Source organism: Benincasa hispida, chromosome 8 (assembly GCF_009727055.1).
Source record: "Benincasa hispida cultivar B227 chromosome 8, ASM972705v1, whole genome shotgun sequence".
In the NCBI taxonomy this organism is placed as follows: Eukaryota; Viridiplantae; Streptophyta; class Magnoliopsida; order Cucurbitales; family Cucurbitaceae; genus Benincasa; species Benincasa hispida.
The window spans coordinates 41,615,603-41,628,484 of NC_052356.1; positions in this window are offsets into that span (position 1 = coordinate 41,615,603).

Below are 12,882 nucleotides of genomic sequence, written 5' to 3' on the forward strand. Positions count from 1 at the left end.
AATGGGATCAACGTAAGGTTGGTGGAATGAACGCATCAACGCATCTACCTCGAGAAAATCCAAAGTTGATGTTGACATTTCACCTACCACGCCATTAGTGGCAGAGGTTCAGAAAGGTCGAACGCGCCGAACGTCAGACTCACAGAGTCCAATTAATGCTGTCGGCGGCCAAGCTCCATTAATAGAAGTCGATGAGCTCAAAGTCATTTGATCCAGGGTTTTCATTCAAGGTTGAATCCAAGGTTTTTGCCTAAGGTTAGCCTATAGTGGATCCTTGTGATCCAGACAAACGCGTGAGAAGATGGCTGAGAGTTTTTCACCTCCTTCATCTATTCTGAGTGACGATCGGAGCCTTCAACCAGAGTTAGATCTCAAGAGAGTCAGCTCCTCCACCCATCCATGGCACCACCGGCAACCTTGACACACATCCGCTAGAAACAAAGTTTTGCTTCGAGCCGGTCATTTCTTTCTCCTTTCTTTTCCTATATTGATTGTATGACATTTCGAATTAAGAAATTAATACAATATCTTTTCAATGCATTTCTCTTTTCCTTCGACTCCATCTCCATCTTCTTGCTTAGCATCTTTACTTTCATTGTAACACTTAGTGGGAGTGCTTGGGTATTGCATACTTAATCATGTGGATTAGGAATATGAAGCATGTAGTAACCCACCGAGAGGTGTGCGTTGTGCGAGTATGTGAGTAATATTTTTTGCTTTGTGTGAAGCTGCTGCAACGCCTGTCTATAGGCTAACGCATTTCTTGTCTATGAGTAAAGTTAGCAACAATCAACTGCTCGAGAGGGTAAGTGGTTGGACGCATTAAGCAAGGTATGCATTATTCACTAGGGATAGTAACAATCTTAGGTCAGCGAAGTTTATGCGATTGTTTTGTATTATGTATACTTCATTCGTCCATTAGGGATACTCGGGAGGGTAGTCTAAGGACAGAATCTAGATTTGGGAAGGTCAGGTTAGAATCTAAGCTCGGGAGAGTCAGATTAGAATGCATAATACAAGAGATAGGCGCTTAGGAAGGAGCACTATTTGTTATTAACGCATCGCATGCATCCTAGAGATAGGATACGATTGAATGCGGTCACCTTGCTTTCATACATTTTGCATCATCGCATAGGACAAGAGTAGAGACTTAGGAATAAGCTCTATGGACACTTTGCGTTTAACACATGCGTCCTAGAATTTGGAGCACCGCATTTCCATTGGAAAATGACTTGCCGTGTATGGTTGTAGCATGATTGCATAGATTGCGTTGACTAGGGTTGCCCTTGCGGTCACTCTTAAGTTTTGCAATGAAAACATCTCCGCATTTTATCTATTTTCCTACACATTTATTTCATGTCAAGTTTGTTGCATCTCTACCTTTCATGCATATTCTCATTGCGTTGTCTGATAGATAGGAGTAGGAGTAGGAGTAGGATTAACATAGCAACATCCCCTTCATTCTTTTATTTATACCGCCGCATGTACATCACTGCAAACATATAGTTATAAGTCCCTGTGTTCGACCTCGGATTGCGTTCATGTTATACTTGGCGTGAACGCAAGAAAACTTGTGGCAGGATGCATGGTCATCGCATACATTCATTAACGCAATTTTCATTCCAATGCATGACCATCGACGCATGACTATCAACGTATATCTTAGGAACATGCATCATATAATGCATCCACGGGAAGTTGGTTGTTGAGTAAAATCGACTTCCAATTTCCGTGCATCAAATACCTAAAGCTTCTTTCTGGTGGTGTCATTTCGGCTGTGTTCGTGTGTTTGCGGTTGTTCGTGCTACTGTAGTCGACGCATCTGCTGGGCGTTGGTTGTTTGGGTAAAGGTCTTCCACTGCGTTGAGTTCCATAGTTAGAAGAGCGTCTTCAACTAGTATGAGAACTCTCTCCCTTGTTATTTTTTTTCTTCAAAGCATGTCGTTAATTATTATTTGTTTGCATAACTGTGCGTTTGAATGTATATGGTGTATTTCGGTCACTATGAAATTGGAGCGATCCGAACGTGCTCATGGAACTCTTCGTTAAGAGATCCTTCACTTCACTATATGTCTCAACCAGAGGGGTTTGTTGAACAGGGTCAAGAGCAAAAGGTTTGCAAGCTTAATAGATCCATTTATGGGTTAAAACAAGCATCTCGGTCCTCGAATATAAGATTTGACATTGCGATCAAATCTTATGGTCTTAAACAAAACGGTGAAAAACCTTGTGTTTACAAGAAGATTATCAACAAAATTGTAGTTTTTCTGGTTCTATATGTTGATGATATTCTACTCATTGGAAATGAAGTAGAATTTCTAGCTGCCGTTAGGAGATGGTTAGCAACATAATTCTAAATGAAGGATTTAGGATAAGCGCAGTATGTTCTTGGGATCCAAATAGTTTAGAAGTGCAAGAACAGAACATTAGCATTATCTCAGGCCTCTTATATAGACAAGATGTTGTCTAGATATAAAATGTAAAATTCTAAGAGAGATATGTTACCTTTCAGGCATGGAATTCATTTATCTAAGGAACAATGTCCTAAGAGACCTCAAGAGGTTGAGGCTATGAAACAAATTCTGTATGCATCTGCGGTCGGGAGCTTGATGTATGCCATGTTGTGTACTGTTGGGGATGAGGCCCTAAAGTCTCGTGTTCTGTAGTTTGTATAATATATGATATTTACTTCACTTATTGATTTTGCACATTGGATGTTTTATTTGCTTTACCACAAATCAATAAACTAAAATTCCTAGTTGTCATTATGTAACTTAAGCATGTATGTGGTGACATACAAGTGGATCATGTCTTAAGTGATAAACAAAATGGTCTGTAGTATATAGATATAGGAGGGAAACCTTATTCTGATAACGTTACGAATGCAACCCGCTTTGTGGAATAGTTAAAAGTGTTGTAACTTGCTACAAATGGTCTGATCCTGATCATTCATGTGGGGACGTGCGAGCGAGGGTGTCCTATACAAAGAGTTTGCATAATACCTGACCACGAACGTCTCATTATATAACGTTGTTCATGATAGAGACTTCACTTCACTAGGACGACTATAGGTAACATGACCTCAATCCTAAGTGAGTTGGAAACTTCTACCATTGAGGGCGGTCTTTTAATTTGCATGGGTGTGAGTGGCCAGGTCGCCGACTCAAACCTACCTCTTTGGGGATTCATCTGATTTTGGAGCTGGGAACTTATCTACACAAGATGAAATTCACTCATTCCCTGAAGCAGGGGTAAGTAGATAGATTGCTCCCTTAAGGGCTGATCCTAAGGCTTGAACGATGTGGCGCCACACACCTTCTCATGGCTCGAGAGGTGTTTACACATAGTAGGACTATGCTGTATTATTCATTAGAGGGATCGGTTGTACTTAAGGAGAAAGATGTAACTATAGGGGCAAAACAATAAATTGGGCCAGCTGTACTTACGAGCATCTGTGAAGGGTTATCTACTGATGATTGGTTATATCCAATGGACACATAAATATATCTGTGGTAACAAGAGTTCAGCTGTCGGTCTTTAGTGGAATGCCTAGCAGTTAACAGATGGTGGATCTCGTGGCTAAATAGTTTAGTCAGTTATTCTCATACAGTTGGAGCTTCGAGCCATAGGTTCATAAAGTCCCCTTGATAGCTTGACTACAAGTTGAAAATCAGTTTTTGGGTCAGTTTGAAATGTTCAAATTGACAAGAGGGAGTTTGATTGTATATGATATGATTGAACTGGTTAATTATATATGATATGATTGACTAAATGTATGAGATACACTAATTTAGAGAAAATTGGATATAAATATGATTTATATCAAGTAGAAGAGAAAACACTATGGTTAATATATGATATCAAACTATAGGTTATGAATATAATATGATTATATTTATTATTTTATTAATTTATTAATTGGACAGTTATGGGATAATTGCCCAGCGTTGTCTCCATAACCATGTGTTAGTGGGAGTTCAATTCGGTTTTCGTAACTGAAGAATAAAATGAAAATTGTTTTCATTTTGCAAAGATATTGAGAATACGCTAAAATTGCTCACGAGGTGTTTGGATTCCATCGCTTAGTAATTGAGAGCATATACGATAAGCTCACGTTTGCTAAGCAACCGCTCACTCGCGCGCACGCTTATCTAAATGATCGCTTACATTTTACTAAATGATCGCTTAGCGCTTGAGCTTTACTAAACGATCGTATAGACGATTGCCTAGCTTTTCCTACACGATCGTGTACCTCGTTTAGACGATCAAGCATCTTGACTATACGATAGTCGTTGCCTTCTTCCACTTGCTTGATCTTTGTATACGATTTCTTTTCTTCCTCACCTTTACCAAATCCGAACAAAACCCATACTTTGGATTCTCACTCCAAGAATACAAAGGGCTCCAAGTGGTGGGGTCATCCCCATTTTCCTGTTGGTCGTGTGAAGCCGTACGTGGTAGACGACTGGGGTGTTGCTGAGTGATAGCTTGATGTTTTAGCGAGAGCACAAAGAGTTCGTTCATGTGAGAGCGATTTTTTTCAAGAAGGGAGTCTTCAACTGGTAAGTGTTTTGTTCTTTGTGTTGTTTATCTCTGAAAGCATGTCGGTAATTTAGTTGTTTAATGAGTATCTATTTGTGTGAATGTAAATGTTAAAATTCTGTCACAATAAATTGGAAAGATCCACTTTCACTCATAGGTGCTCTTGTTTAAGAGTTCCTTCAGTATACACGCCCTGACATATGCTATGCAATTGGAATTGTCAGTAGATATCAGTCCAATCTTGGATATGTTCATTAGACTGCCATTAAAAATATCGTCAAATATCTTCGAAGAACGAGGGATTATATGCTCGTGTATGATACTAAGAATCTGATCCTTACAGGATACACTGATTCTTATTTTCAAACCGGTGTGGATTCTAAGAAATCAACTTTGGGATCAGTATTCACTCTGAAAGGAGGAGCTATAGTATGGAGAAGTATTAAGAAAAGTTGTATTGCTAACTCCACCATGGAAGCTGAGTATGTAGCTGCATGTGAAATAGCTAAAGAAGTAGTATGGCTGAGAAAGTTCTTGACCAATTTGGAAGTCGTTCCAAATATGCATCTATCCATCACCCTTTATTGTGATAACAGTGGAGCAGTTGCAAATTCCAAAGAACCTAGAAGCCATAAGTGAGGAAAGCGCATTATGCGCAAGTACCATCTTATCAAGGAGATCGTACTCCAATGAGATGTGATCGTCAGTAGATAGCTTCAAAAGATAACTTAACTGATCCATTTACAAAGGCCCTCCCAACTAAAGTGTTCGAGGGTCACCTAGTGGGACTACGACTATGAGATAGATAGAACTAGGGCAAGTAGAAGAAATACTGGGTATCTGATGTCCTAATTTATTGTATTTATTCTCTCATTACTCAACATTTTATATATTTTTATATATGTAAATCCATTGGAGTTTAAGTCCAAGTGGGAGTTTGTTGGGTTGTATGTCCTAAAACTCGCAGTTTGTAATATTAAACATATTCTATTTTCAATAAAGATATCATTGAGGTTTATTCAATAAAATTGTTATTAAATATGTAAATTGTAGTTGTATAGACTAAATCTAATAAACTAAGATCCATGGCTATTATATTAATACTTGGACTTTATATGGAGACATAAAGATGGATCAAGTTCAAGTAAATAACCAAAACGGTCTATAGTATATGAATTAGGTTGGGTACCTTATTCTGGTAACACTATCGGATGCGACCCACTTTGTATCTAGTATAAACAATGTGATTCAGAACCGTTCAGTAGAGACATGCAAATGGGGGCGTCTTATTCAATGAGTTTGTGTAAGACTAGGACCAAGAAATAAGTCATTCTTATTTTATAATGTTATTTACTATTTAAGATTGACTATTTCAAATCGATGACCTAGGCAACTCGATCTTAATCTTGAGTTAACTATGAACTTCTGTTTATTTGGGATTGTCCTTAGATTTACATAGGTGAGGGTTGGCCTAATAGTGTTGGCTCAATATGCCTCCCATTTAAGGGTAAGACCGAACAGATAGCTGGGAACATAGGGTGCAAGATGGAATTCGCTCCTACCCACTTTTAGGGATAGTAGAGAGGTTGTTCTCTTCAGTACTGATTCCAAATCTTAAACAAGGGGTCCCACCCTCTCATTGGCCCGAGAGAGACTCGGTTTAGTGATTGGATCACAAATCAATTGTTCATTAAAGGATCAATAGAACTTAAGGAGCAAGATGTAATCTTGAGGGTAAATACAGCATTTGACCCAGCCGTTATTACGAACATGATTAAATCAAGTGGACAGAAATATATCTATAGTGAGGGTATGCAACTATTGGGCTTTAGTGAAATGACCCGATAATTAACGAATGTTGATTAATTCGGTTTAAAGAGTCTAGTTAGTTAATCTTGAATTGTTGAAGCCCATAATCTGCAGGTTTATTAGGTCCTCGTACTAGCTCAAAAACAGAATAAACCTTAGATAGAGTGATGAGTTTAATTTAAAAAGTTCAAATTCGAATTAAGAGAAGTAGTTGCGATATTTACATATTTAACTATCGAATCAAACGAAATTGGTGAATTGGTTAATATTTAAATTCAATTTAAATATTAAATTACATGAATAGGGATTCATGGATGTGGAACTAGTGTTTAATTAATTTAATACTTGATATTAAATTAATAGAATTGATTAAATTGTTTAATTAATTATTAATTTTATTTGAAAAATAATTATTGAACTAGTTTTGTAAAATTAATAAACACCTTGAAATCCACTCAAATCCCACTCAATACTTGAAGTATGAGCTGGTTATCATGGAGGCAATCTAATTGCATGAGACTTTTACATAAAACTCACAAGATTGGGTTGAGAAGAAGGCATGCAAAGTGTGTTTTGCTGAGAATTTTCTATTGAAGAAGGGTTCTTCAACTTTAGCCATTTCCTTCAAAGTTCCCTAAATTCAATTCATTTTGAGTCCCACAACTCAATTTAAGGTCTAAAGAGAATAGTAGGGAAGATCTTTTGGTGGTTTATACCTTGTAACTGCGGAGATTGAAGCTGATTTTGAAGATTGAATTCTTCAAAGGTGAGTTGTACTGAAACCCTCTTTTATATATATATGTGTGTGTGTGTGTGTGTGTGTGTGTGTGTATGTGTGTGTGTGTGAACATACTTAATTTGATACTAAAATTGATGAATTATAGTGCTTAATGATCCTGAATTCTTCTGTTATTTTCTTGCTAATTCCATCAGTTACATGATCTGAATCCTGAGTGAGTTGTGAACTCCTGCCTATGAAGACGATCCTTTGATTTGCATGAGTGAGAGTGATCAGATTGTCAACTCAATATGTCTACCATTTTGGGGATTCGTCTGATTGGGGAGCTGGGTACACAGCTACACAAGACGGAGTTCACTCATTCTCTGATGTCGGGTAAGTAGATAAATTGCTCTCTTAAAAGAATTGCTCTCTTAAAGGCTGATTCCAAGGCTTAAACAATGTGGCCACACCCTCTCTAGGCCTGAAAGGAATTTGGCCATAGTTGAACTATGACTTATTGTTCATTAGAGGAATCAATGGTACTTAAGGAGTTAGATGTAACTATAAGGACAAAATAGTATTTTTGTCCTAACTATACTTACGAGCAATTTGTGAAAGGTCATCGTCCTATTGACTGGTTATATCCAATGGACATAGAAATATATCTGTAGTGCGAAGAGTGTAGTTGTCGATCTTTAATGGAGTGACCAGCAGTTAATGAATCTTCGATAATTTAATTAAAGAGTTTTCTTAATTATTCAAGTACCATTATAGCTTCAAACTAGAGGTCCATAAGGTCTTCTCTGTAGCTCAATAGGGATTATAAAGAATTAATTTTGGATTAATTTGAATTGTTCAAATTAATTGAGGGAATTAATTATATACGATATAATTAATTAAATTAATTATATGTGATAGAATTAATATAATGTATTCGGTACATTATAACATAAAGGCTACTTTGAGAGGAATTAAATATTTGAATGTGATTCAAATACTAATTATATGAATGAATTTCATATAATTAAATTTAATATAAATATGATTTATGTTAAATGTCATAAATGGTAAAGAGAAATTAAATATTTCAATATGATTCAAATATTAATTATATGGATGAGATTCATATAATTCAATTTAGTTTAAATGTGATTTATATTAAATACCATGCATTGTTGAGAGAAAATAAAACTATAGGTTATGTTGTATTTGATACAAAATAAAAACTATAGGTCATGTGTTATATTGGATATAAGCTATAGTATATATATATATATATTAATTAAATTAAATTAATTTTAATTTTAATTTAATTAAAGGGAAGGAGTTGAGTTACAACTCCCTCCCCTTAATTCTCTCTCAATTTGAACGTGAGAGATGGTTCAGTTTTGACTGATCATCTTCTTCTTCTTCTCTTTGAGAGTCAGTGAGAGATCTCCGAAAAAATTCTCCAAGAACAGAGAAGAAAAATTATTCTTCTTCCTCCTCCTCTCAAATCTTTCCCTCTCTTCCAAAATTATAGAGCCCGCAACTCTTGGATTCTCATTCGCAAGAGAATACAGAGATTGACCTTTTGGTGGTGGCCATTTATATTTGCTAAAAGTTTCTTTTTCCGAGATCGAGATCTAGAATGAAGGGTTCATGATTTAAATTGAGGAAATACGTGAAGAATTATTTGGCTACAAGGGTAAGTCATTTTCTTCCCTAATTCTTCTATGAATAAAACACGCTGTAAATTAAATCTATATAATGCATAATTTTGTTTGTTCTGTAAAACTGGATTTTTTCGAAAAATGAAAATTGAGACCAATCCCCACATTTCCGCTCAGGGTCTTCACAGGTTCTTTCAATTGGTATCAGAGCGTGGTTTTGGTCCCAAAATTTTCTTATTTTCTAGAATCTGAATTACAGTAAATTGGTGAGTTTGCATTTTGTACAATTTATTCATGCGATAAATGTTATTGTCAAATGTTTATAATTGTTGGATGTTTCGGGATTGGCCATTTAGTATTTACTGCTTTAATTTACATATTGGTTTGTAAAGGCCTGTGTTTTAGGAATATTTTTCACAATCGAGTCTGTAATTTACTATTTTTGAGTCGCTCGTGCTGTTTTCGGTGAGTTTCTGGAGAAATCAAGGCCTAAATCCGAGGAAAAACGAAGGAGATCGTGACTATACAGTATTCATTGTACCGCAGCGTTGCAACATTGTGCTCTAACATTGCAACATTGGGATGAGGAAGAATGCTTTGTTCTTTCTATAGCGTTGCAAACAACATTGCAATGCTCCGAGACGGAAAGAACAAACTTGTGCTCACTTAGTTCAGTTCATGGTTCAATTGGTTTGCGTCGATTGAGCTGGTTCCATTTTGGGTCCGGTTCAGGTGTTGGGTGGTTCCATTCGAGAGGTTCAAGGCCCAGTTCACTTGTTTCAAACCGGCTGACTATTCTTTTGTAATATTTAGATGTTTTCTAATTAATTAAATTAATATAAGTGTTATATTAATTTAATTATTTGTTTAAGTGTCCAATCCTAATCCAATAATTATTTTTTTAATTATGCATTTGATGTATGATTCTTATTTATTATTATATGTCATAATGTATGCCATATAGTAAAAATCCCACTATAAGTTATGCATAATTAATGCATCATTTATATTATAAATGTTGTAATATATAGTTGCGTGATTTTATATTTATAGTATGCCCATGCATCATATAATATAATTGTTATAGTTATGCATGTATGCATTAATAACATATCCATGTATCATTTATATTATAAGAATTATAATATATTGTATGTATTTATGGATGGTTATATGTTATTAATTGTTTCATTGTGTTATTATATAAGTGTTATATAAGTTTAGTAATAAAATAAAATTGCATGATGCATGACACTACTTTAGGTAATTTTATAGTTGTTATAATTTTACTCAGTACGTCATAACATGCAATGAATGATTTTAATTTGTTTCATTTCTTTTAAAAAAAGTTATAATTAAATGATATAAATTTAAATCAATAATTCAGAATTGCATGCAAACCTTAGGTTAAAATCATTTTTAAAAATAGTTTGAAAATATGATCCATATAGACCTAGGATCACATTTCTAATAAGATTAGAAATTAATTTTAATAGGATTAAATTAATTTTAATAAAAGATTAAAATTGTAGCAAACGTATTTATAAGGGACCTTTTGTCTAAGGCTAGTTTTGTCTAGGCTGGAGTATTTAAGTTGATAGAAACGGAACACTCCTACCTAGGAATTGACCTGGAAAGGTGAATTAGATATATTTCCTACAAGCATGCAATTTTTTATTAATGTTTTTTAAAGTGTTTAACGAACATTAATCAAAATTGTTTAACTATCCAAAGTAAATGTTACTTTTGGACAAACTTAAACAATCACTTAGTAAAAATAATTAGTATTATTTTTTCTAAGTTAAATAAACCCTAAGTTTTTTTTTTAAATACTCATTGGGAGGAAAAAGATGTATACGATACGTTAATTTTCCACTCTCGTTTCTCCCTTAATGTTCACACTATGAGACTCATGCTTGACCTCAAGGCACCCTGGAAGCATCTCCCTTCGGATTATGTTTGCATGGATCAATATCAAGGTGAATGGAGAGAGTATTTATAGTAAGTGGGAGGGAATATGTGTCAATATGTCCTATGGTTTCCTTCATAAGTTTGCATCGTGAGATCTTCTTGCACGACCTTGAGGCACCCTGGTAGTGTCCCTGTTCGGATGGTGTGTGTATTAGGTCAACATTAAAGTGAACTTCATAAATGGATAGGATCGCTTTAGTTTTTGTGCCAATCGGTTGGCTCATTGGAGCGGAATTTTAGGGTTTAAAATAAATGGTCACACCTATGAGAAATTGTTAAGCTAGTTAATGATTTCTTGACCAAATCAATGATAAATAATTGTTATAGGAGTAAGAATTATTCTAGTGTAATCATTAGTTGAGAATGTCTCAGTTCAGTGAAAGAACAACTAACTACTCTTCGGTGGCTTTTGTCCTAAATCACTGAAGCAACATTTCAGAAATTAGATGTTATATGGGGTTCATGTAGTTTTTGCTAAAATTGATTTGATGTGTTAGAGTTATACTAAAATCAAATATAGATTAATTTGTTTCTTTTTAGCAAAAATGTCAAACTGTATTTTTCCACTATTTGCCTCTGTAATTTAACCGATTTTAATTATACGACTTGGAAAGATTCAATTAGAACTTTTTTTGTGGTTAATGACCTCACTTGACTGAGGATTATCCTCAAGTCCCAGCTCCTAATACAACACAAAATGTTTGTGATGCATTAAAAATGTGGACGAACGCTAATGATAAGGCCTGAGTCTACATTTTGGCAAGCATATCTGATGCCTTAGTCAAAAAATTTGAGAGTATGGTCACTGCACATCAGATTATGCAATCAATACAAGAATTGTTTGAGCAAAAGTTCTCATAATTCAAGCTAAATGGGGTTGATGATGATGAAACCAATGTTTTCAGCTCCCCAGATAAACTCTAGTCCATATTGAATGTGAAGGGACTAATAGAAAAAGAAAATGTTGCTAAATCTAGTGAAGTTAGTCAACGAGGATTATACTCTGAGATGAAACTTGGAGTTTATGATATAGGTTATGGAGATGATCCCACTACTCCCCAGAAGAGGAAGAACTCCGAAGAAAATAAATCTAATTTATTTGTCTTGAAGATGTGCTTAGTAGAGAATGATGATTATGCCTGGATAATTGATTTAGAAACTACTAATCACATATGTTTTTCCTATCAAGGTTTTAATTCTTGGAGACAATTAGTAGTTGGAGAGATGTCTCGCTTGTATTCTCGTTGTTTGTAAACATTGTACAAACAAATTGTTATTAATAAAATAATTGTTATTTTATGAGCATTCACTCAATCCAATAAACTAAGATCCTAGGTTATTTTATGTAATTTAAACATGTATGTAGAGACATACAGGTGGATCATGTTTAAATGATAACCTAAACTGTCTGTAGTAGATGGATAAAGCTGGGTACCTTATCTTGGTGACACTACGGATACGACCTATTTTGTAGATGTTACAAGTGTTGTAAAGTGTTACAAATGATTTAATCCTGATCATTCATGTGGAGACATGTGAACGGGGGTATCCTATACAAAAAGTTTGTATAAGACCGAACCACGAAAAGACTAGTCTCATTATATAGCACCGTTAATAGTAAAGACTTATATTTCACTAGGATGACTATAGGTGACATGACCTGAATCCTGAGTGAGTTGTGAACTCCTGCCTATGAAGGCAGTCCTTTGATTTGCATGGGTGAGAATGGCTAAATCGCTGGCTCAATATTCCTACCATTTTGGGGATTCGTCTGATTGGGGAGTTGGTAACACAACTATACAAGATGGAATTCACTCATTCACTAATATTGGGGTAAGTAGATAAATTGCTCCCTTAAGGATTGATTCCGGGGCTTGAACAATATGGCCACACCCTCTCTTGGTCTGAGAGAGATTTGGTCATAGTTGGACTATAACTTATTGTTCATTAGATGGATCGATGGTACTTAAGGAATTAGATGTAATTATAGGAGCAAAATGATAATTTTGTCCCAACTGTACTTACGAGCAATTTGTGAAGGGTCATCGTACTTTTGACTGGATATATCCAATGGACACAGAAATATATTTGTAATGCAAAGAGTGCAGTTATCGGTCTTTAGTGGAGTGATTGACAGTTAATGAATGTTGGGTAATTTAATTAATTATCTAAGTATCATTGGAGTTT